Source organism: Haematobia irritans, chromosome 1 (genome assembly GCF_050003625.1).
Source record: "Haematobia irritans isolate KBUSLIRL chromosome 1, ASM5000362v1, whole genome shotgun sequence".
Taxonomy (NCBI): Eukaryota; Metazoa; Arthropoda; class Insecta; order Diptera; family Muscidae; genus Haematobia; species Haematobia irritans.
The window spans coordinates 213,761,387-213,769,953 of NC_134397.1; the positions used below are offsets into that span (position 1 = coordinate 213,761,387).

An 8,567-nucleotide genomic window follows, 5' to 3' on the forward strand; every position below is an offset into this window, starting at 1 on the left:
ACTACGGTTTCTAGAAACCCAAGGAGTTAAATCGGGAGATCGTTCTAAAATATGGACCGATACTCACCGTTTTCGGCATACCTCTTTATGACCCGAAAATACCTCTAGATTTCCAATTTCAGGCAAATAGGATAAAAACTTCGGATTCTAGAAGCCCAAGAAGTAAAATCGGGAAATCGGTCTATATGGAGGCTATACGAAAATATGGACCGATACTCACCATTTTCGGCACACCTCTTTATGGTCCTAAAATACCTCTAGATTTCCAATTTCAGACAAATTGGATAAAAACTACGGTTCCTATAAACCCAAGACCCCAAATCGGGAGGTCGTTTTATATGGGGACCATACCAAAACATGGACCGATACTCACAATTTTTGGCGCACGTATTTGTGGTCCTGCAATACCTCTAGATTTCCAATTTCAGGTAAATTGAATAAAAACTGGGGTTTCTATAAGCCCAAGAGTAAAATCGGGAGATCGGTCTATATGGGGGCTATACCAAAATATGGACCGATACTCACAATTTTTGGCACACATAATTATTGTGTCCTACAATACCTCTAGATTTCCAATTTCAGGCAAATCAGATAAAAACTTCGGATTGTAGAAGCCCAAGAAGTAAAATCGGGAAATCGGTCTATATGGGGGCTATACCAAAATATGGACCGATACTCACCATTTTCGGCACACCTCTTTATGGTCCTAAAATACCTCTAGATTTCCAATTTCAGACAAATTGGATAAAAACTACGGTTCCTATAAACCCAAGACCCCAAATCGGGAGGTCGTTTTATATGGGGACCATACCAAAACATGGACCGATACTCACAATTTTTGGCGCACGTATTTGTGGTCCTGCAATACCTCTAGATTTCCAATTTCAGGTAAATTGAATAAAAACTGGGGTTTCTATAAGCCCAAGAGTAAAATCGGGAGATCGGTCTATATGGGGGCTATACCAAAATATGGACCGATACTCACAATTTTTGGCACACATAATTATTGTGTCCTACAATACCTCTAGATTTCCAATTTCAGGCAAATCAGATAAAAACTTCGGATTGTAGAAGCCCAAGAAGTAAAATCGGGAAATCGGTCTATATGGGGGCTATACCAAAATATGGACCGATACTCACCACTTTCGGCACACCTCTTTATGGTCCTAAAATACCTCTAGATTTCCAATTTCAGACAAATTGGATAAAAACTACGGTTTCTATAAGCCCAAACCCCAAATCGGGAGGTCGTTTTATATGGGGACCATACCAAAACATGGACCCATACTCACAATTTTTGGCACACGTATGTGTGGTCCTACAATACCTCTAGATTTCCAATTTCAGGTAAATGGAATAAAAACTGCGGTTTCTATAAGCCCAAGATGTAAAATCGGGAGATAGGTCTATATGGGGGCTATACCAAAATATGGACCGATACTCACAATTTTTGGCACACGTATTTGTGGTCCTACAATACCTCTAGATTTCCAATTTCAGGTAAATTGAATAAAAATTGCGGTTTCTATAAGCCCAAGAAGTAAAATCGGGAGATCGGTCTATATGGGGGCTATACCAAAACATGGACCGATACTCACTATTTTTGGCACACCTCTTTATGGTCATAAAATACCTCTAGATTTCAAATTTCAGGCAAATTGGATAAAAACTACGATTTCTATAAGCCCAAGACCCCAAATCAGGAGGTCGGTTTATATGGGAACTATATCAAAACCTGGACCGATATAGCCCATCTTCGAACTTGACCTGCTTGCAGACAAAAGACGAGTTTGTGCAAAATTTCAGCACGATTGCTTCATTATTGAAGACTGTAGCGTGATTACAACAGACAGACAGACAGACGGACATCGTCTTAGAATTTCTCCCTGATCAAGAATATATATACATTATATAGTCGGAAATCGATATTTCGATGTGTTACAAACGGAATGACAAACTTATTATACCCCCGTCACCATTCTATGGTGGTGGGTATAAAAATGTCCTTATTTTAAAGAAGCAATACCTTTTGGTATTTTATACAAAAAAAAACATTGTCTTTAACTGCCTTATGTTCCAAGATCGTTAAAGATGAATTAATAAACAAAAGCTTTACATTCTATTCGTTATTCTAATATTTTTATTTTCAGTAAATTGACCATTTCTTTTTAACTGGAAATAAATAGCGTTGCAAACGATTTGAGTAGCACTAAAAATATAAAAATATCGCAAAAAAAATTTTGTCGTAAAATTCTTATCTGTGATGTATCACAGGAAAAAAATTGCATTTTGTTCACATAGCACATTTTTCCTCGTTTTTGGTGTAACCTCCTATCTTCACAACTTGACCAAATGAATACAAAAAACACGCGACGATAAACATTATATATCAGATATGTTCTCGACACCAATATGTGTTGAAAATGTCATGAAATTGACTAGATGAGTTCAAAGAAAACAAAAAAAAAAAAAAAACACGAGAGTATATCACAAGTGCTTTTATGTTTATCCTGCTGGTCATTCAGTATGCGTGCTGCCAGAATGACACATGTTTTGTCTGCGTGTTAAATTTACGACATTCCTCTATGTACTCTATGAATGGTTATGCATTCCAAGATTAATGATACAAAATGTCAACTGTCAAATGTCATCACCATAAACAAATCGACGATGAATCCTTCCTACACAATACAAGCAAGGTTGCCACAGTTGGTAGAATTCTACCAAAAATGGTAAATTTTTTACTGTTTGGTAGATTGGTAGAATTCTTAATGTTTTGGTAGATTTTGCAAAATATACCTCTCCAAATACATCAATTTTCTATAGAAATAAAATTTTGACAAAATTTTCTATAGAAATACAATTTTTATAGAAATAAAATTTTGATGAAATATTCTATAGAAATAAAATTTCGACAAAATTTTCTATAGAAATAACATTTTGACAAAATTTTCTATAGAAATAAAAATTTGAGAAAATTGTCTATAGGAATAAAATTTTGACAAAATTTTCTATAGAAATAAAATTTTGAGAAAATTTTCTATAGAAATAAAATTTTGACCAAATTTTCTATAGAAGGTTAGGTTGCAGCCCGACGTATCAGGCTCACTTAGACTATTCAGTCCTTTGTGATACCACATTGGTGAACTTCTCTCTTATCACTGAGTGCTGCCCGATTCCATGTTAAGCTCAATGACAAGGGACCTCCTTTTTATAGCCGAGTCCGAACGGCGTACCACATTGCAGTGAAACCACTTAGAGAAGCTTTGAAACCCTCAGAAATGTCAACAGCATTACTGAGGTGGGATAATCCACCGCTGAAAAACTTTTTGGTGTTCGGTCGAAGCAGGAATCGAACCCACGACTTTGTGTATGCAAGGCGGGCATGCTAACCATTGCACCACGGTGGCTCCCAAATTTTCTATAGAAATAAAATTTTTTAAGAGGTACAATTTTCTAGAGAAATAAAATTTTGACAAAATTATCTACAGAAATAAAATTAAAAACAAAAAATTCTATAGAAATAAAATTTTGACAAAATTTTCAACAGAAATAAAATTTTGACAAAATTTTCTATAGAAATAAACTGTTGAAAAATTTTTCTATAGAAATAAAATTTTGACAAAATTTTCTTTAGAAATAAAATTTTGAAAAAATTTCTATAGAAATAAAATTTTGACAAAATTGTCTATAGAAACAAATTTGGACAACATTTTCTATAGAAATAAAATTTTGACAAAATTTTTTATAGAAAAAACATTTTGACAAAACTTTCTACAGAAATAAAATTTGACAAACTTTTCTATAGAAATAAAATTTTGACAAAATTTTCTATAGAAATAAAATTTCGACAAAACTTTCTATAGAAATAAAATTTTGACAAAATTTCCTTTAGAAATAACATTTTGACAAAATTTTCTATAGAAATAAAATTTTGACAAAATTTCCTTTAGAAATAACATTTTGACAAAATTTTCTATAGAAATATAAATTTGAGAAAATTTTCTATAGAAATAAAATTTTGACAAAATTTTTTATAGAAATAAAATTTTGACAAAATTTTCTATAGAAATAAAATTTTGACAAAATTTTCTATAGAAATAAAATTTTGACAAAATTTTCTATAGAAAAAAAATTTTGACAAAATTTTCTTTAGAAATATAATTTTGACACAATTTTCTTTAGAAATAAAATTGTGACAAAACTTTCTTTAGAAATAAAATTTTAATACAATTTTCTATAGAAATAAAATTTTGACAAAATTTTCTATAGAAATAAAATTTTAACAAAATTTTCTATAGAAATAAAATTTTAATAAAATTTTCTAATGAAATAAAATGTTTACAAAATTTTCTATAAAAATAAAATTGTAGAAATAAAGTTTTGACAAAATTTTCTATAGAAATAAAATTTTGACTAAATGTTCTATAAAAATAAAAATGTAACTTAATTTTCTATAAAAATAAAATTTTGACAAAATTTTCTATAGAAATAAAATTTTGTATAGAAATAAAATTTTGAGAAAGTTTTCTATAGAAATAAAATTTTGAGAAAGTTTTCTTTAGAAAAAAAATTTGATAAAAACCAGACCTCGAGCTCGTTTTTATCAACAATTATCAATTGGAAAATCTATATGCAGGTCGAATATAATAAAAACATCCATAATATAAGAAATAAAATTTTGACAAAATTTTCTTTAGATATAAAATTTTGACTAAATTTTCTATAAAAATAAAATTTTGACAAAATTTTGTATAGAAATAAAATTTTGACACAATTTCCTTTCGAAATAAAATTTTGACAAAATTTTCTATAGAAATAAAATATTGACAAAATGTTCTACAGAAATAAAATTTTGACAAAATTTTCTATAGAAAAAAAATTTTTTGACAAAATTTTCTATAGAAATAAAATTTTGACAAAATTTTCTATAGAAATAAAATTTTGACAAAATTTTCTATAGAAATAAAATTTTGACAAAATTTTCTATAGAAATAAAATTTTGACAAAATTTTCTATAGAAATAAAATTTTGACAAAATTTTCTATAGAAATAAAATTTTGACAAAATTTTCTATAGAAATAAAATTTTGACAAAATTTTTTATAGAAATAAAATTTTGATAAAATTTTCTATAGAAATAAAATTTTGACAAAATTTTCTATAGAAATAAAATTTTGACAAAATTTTCTATAGAAATAAAATTTTGACAAAATTTTCTTTAGAAATAAAATTGTGACAAAACTTTCTTTAGAAATAAAATTTTAATACAATTTTCTATAGAAATAAAATTTTGACAACATTTTCTATAGAAATAAAATTTTGACAAAATTTTCTATAGAAATAAAATTTTAACAAAATTTTCTATTGAAATAAAATGTTTACAAAATTTTCTATAAAAATAAAATTGTAGAAATAAAATTTTGACAAAATTTTCTATAGAAATAAAATTTTGACTAAATTTTCTATAAAAATAAAAATGTAACTTAATTTTCTATAAAAATAAAATTTTGACATAATTTTCTATAGAAATAAAATTTTGTATAGCAATAAAATTTTGGGAAAGTTTTCTATAGAAATAAAATTTTGAGAAAGTTGTCTACAGAAATAAAATTTTGACAAAATTTTGACTAAATTTTCTATAAAAATAAAATTTTGACAAAATTTTGTATAGAAATAAAATTTTGACACAATTTCCTTTAGAAATAAAATTTTGACAAAATTTTCTTTAGAAATAAAATTTTAATAAAATTGTCTATAGAAATAAAATTTTTACAAAATTTTCTATAAAAATAAAATTTTGACAAAATTTTCTATAGAAATAAAATTTTGACAAAATTTTCTATAGAAATAAAATTTTGACAAAATTTTCTATAGAAATAAAATTTTGACTAAATTTTCTATAAAAATAAAAATGTAACTTAATTTTCTATAAAAATAAAATTTTGACATAATTTTCTATAGAAATAAAATTTTGTATAGAAATAAAATTTTGGGAAAGTTTTCTATAGAAATAAAATTTTGAGAAAGTTTTCTACAGAAATAAAATTTTGACTAAATTTTCTATAAAAATAAAACTTTGACAAAATTTTCTATAGAAATAAAACTTTGACACAATTTTCTATAGAAACAAAATTTTGACACAATTTTCTTTAGAAATAAAATGTTGACAAAATTTTCTTTACAAATAAAATTTTAATAAAATTTTCTATAGAAATAAAATTTTGACAAAACTTTCTTTAGAAATAAAATTTTGACAAAATTTTCATTGGAAATAAAATTTTGACAAAATTTTCTATAGAAATAAAATTTTGACAAAATTTTCTATAGTTATAAAATTTTGACAAAATTTTCCATAGAAATAAAATTTTGACAAAAGTTTCTATAGAAATAAAATTTTGTTAAAATTTTCTATAGAAATAGAATTTTGACAAAATTTTCAATAGAAATAAAATTTTGACAAAATTTTCTATAGAAATAAAATTTTGACAAAATTTTCTATAGAAATAAATTTTTGACAAAATTTTCTTTAGAAATAAAATTTTGACAGAATTTTCTATAGAAATAAAATTTTGACAAAATTCTCTATAGAAATAAAATTTTGACAAAATTTTCTATAGAAATAAAATTTTGACAAAATCTTCTATAGAAATAAAATTTTGACAAAATTTTCTATAGATATACAATTTTGACAACATTTTCTATAGAAATAAAATTTTGGCAAAATTTTCTGTAGAAATAACATTTTGGCTAAATTTTCTATAGAAATAAAATTTTGACAAAATTTTCTATAGAAATAAAACTTTGACAAAATTTTCCATAGAAATAGAATGTTGGTTTGTTATGTTTGGTAGATATTTGGTAAATTTCTTAAAATTTTGGTAGATTATTTTTGACACGAGTGGCAACCGTGATTACAAGCCACGAACTCAGACACATCACTATCACAACAAAAGTTTAAATAACACTTTTGGTGGTCAAAGTGTAACAAATGCAAAATAAATGGCTATTTCGGTTAGTTTTTGGTTATAGAAACATACATTTATTTGAATGTGTCTACGAGTGTGTACTCCCATGTGATGGATGGTTCAAGAAAACTTTGCAAAAAAAAATAACAAAGTAAACAGATTGGCCGTGAAATTGTATTAAAAATGTTTTATGCGTTATGGTTTTCTTTTAGTTCGATATACTCTGCACAATTAAATAATTTGGTCTACACATCAATGTAGATATACGAGGATGGTCAGATAAGCTTATAGTACCGGCTTTGAGTAAAAATCCGATTTTATCAAATAATCAATCACTCAATCCAGGTGAAATTTTATTGACATCACTATAAAATAGGGTTTCAAAAAAAACCATAAATGTCAATTAAAATAAAAATTTCGAATCTATTCATGCTCATCTACCCAACCACACTCCCATTCTTTGGATATGATATCCTTCAGTACTTCGATACATGTGCTGCTTAACTAAAAAAGTGGGTGTTTTGTTTAACATCTGTACTACCACTCATAATCAAATATTTTCAGGACATTGGCCAAATATTTGTCCAATAACTTGGTAGGGGTCCATCATCATCATCATCAACATCACCATTGATAATCTCCGGTCTCTTCAAAAGCTGCATTCACAATACTAGGAATATCAACAGATTGACATTTTATGTGTATGGCTTACGATTTATCATCATCAACATCAATATTCCATGCATATCCTTTCACTATTGATGAAGAACAGCAGCCACACGTGATTGACATTTCGCAAATGGGATCTCTCTATGGAATAGAAACGAAAAGGGTTTGTTTATCTCAGGTTGGGATTATTTACTTGATGTTTACCTCTTTGTATATGGCTTTAAAATATTAGATTCGATTTGACCGCAGATATGAAAAAACCATCACACTAAGCAAATAAGCAATCAAGGACTGTATAATCTGAAATTTTTGAATTTGGTCTAACGAATTTTTGGTTTTTTAAATTTTCGATATTCGTTCATTTTATACCATCAAAAGTCATCTCATATGTAAAGTGTTTGAAGTAATTTTTAAAATAAATTATATTGTCTACACGTACTCTCAAACTTAGAAATATTTTCATCGTATTCCCTTTTTCACCCAATGCCAACTTATCGACATTTTTGTTTAAAGTTGTTTAGTCGATTTTGGCAAATATCGGATTCCCATATTTAATTTGAGTATCTGACCTACCAAGAACCACACAAAAATTGGTCGGCATTTATACTATAGTTACACCCTCATAAAATATCGCTTCTCTAACATATATATGTTCCAAAAATATTTTGCAGGAAGCACATATATTATTTGATACATTATTATTATGCCGAAACATTATTATACCCTCCATCATAGGATGGGGGTATATTAACTTTGTCATTCCGTTTGTAACACATCGAAATATTGCTCTAAGACCCCATAAAGTATATATATATTCTGGGTCGTGGTGAAATTCTGAGTCGATCTAAGCATGTCCGTCCGTCCGTCCGTCTGTTGAAATCACGCTAACACACCGAACGAAACAAGCTATCGACTTGAAATTTGGCACAAG

At 27.3% G+C, this 8,567-nt stretch overlaps 1 long non-coding RNA gene across 1 annotated transcript; it reads right to left on the reverse strand.

The window, feature by feature from the left end:
- Nucleotides 1-7,370: 7,370 nt before the first annotated feature.
- LOC142222568 (uncharacterized) lies at nt 7,371-8,018 on the reverse strand. Its single transcript, XR_012718326.1, has 2 exons — nt 7,841-8,018; nt 7,371-7,777 (listed from the first exon to the last, which is right to left on the reverse strand). It is a non-coding gene; the product is annotated as an uncharacterized LOC142222568 (long non-coding RNA).
- Nucleotides 8,019-8,567: the final 549 nt, after the last annotated feature.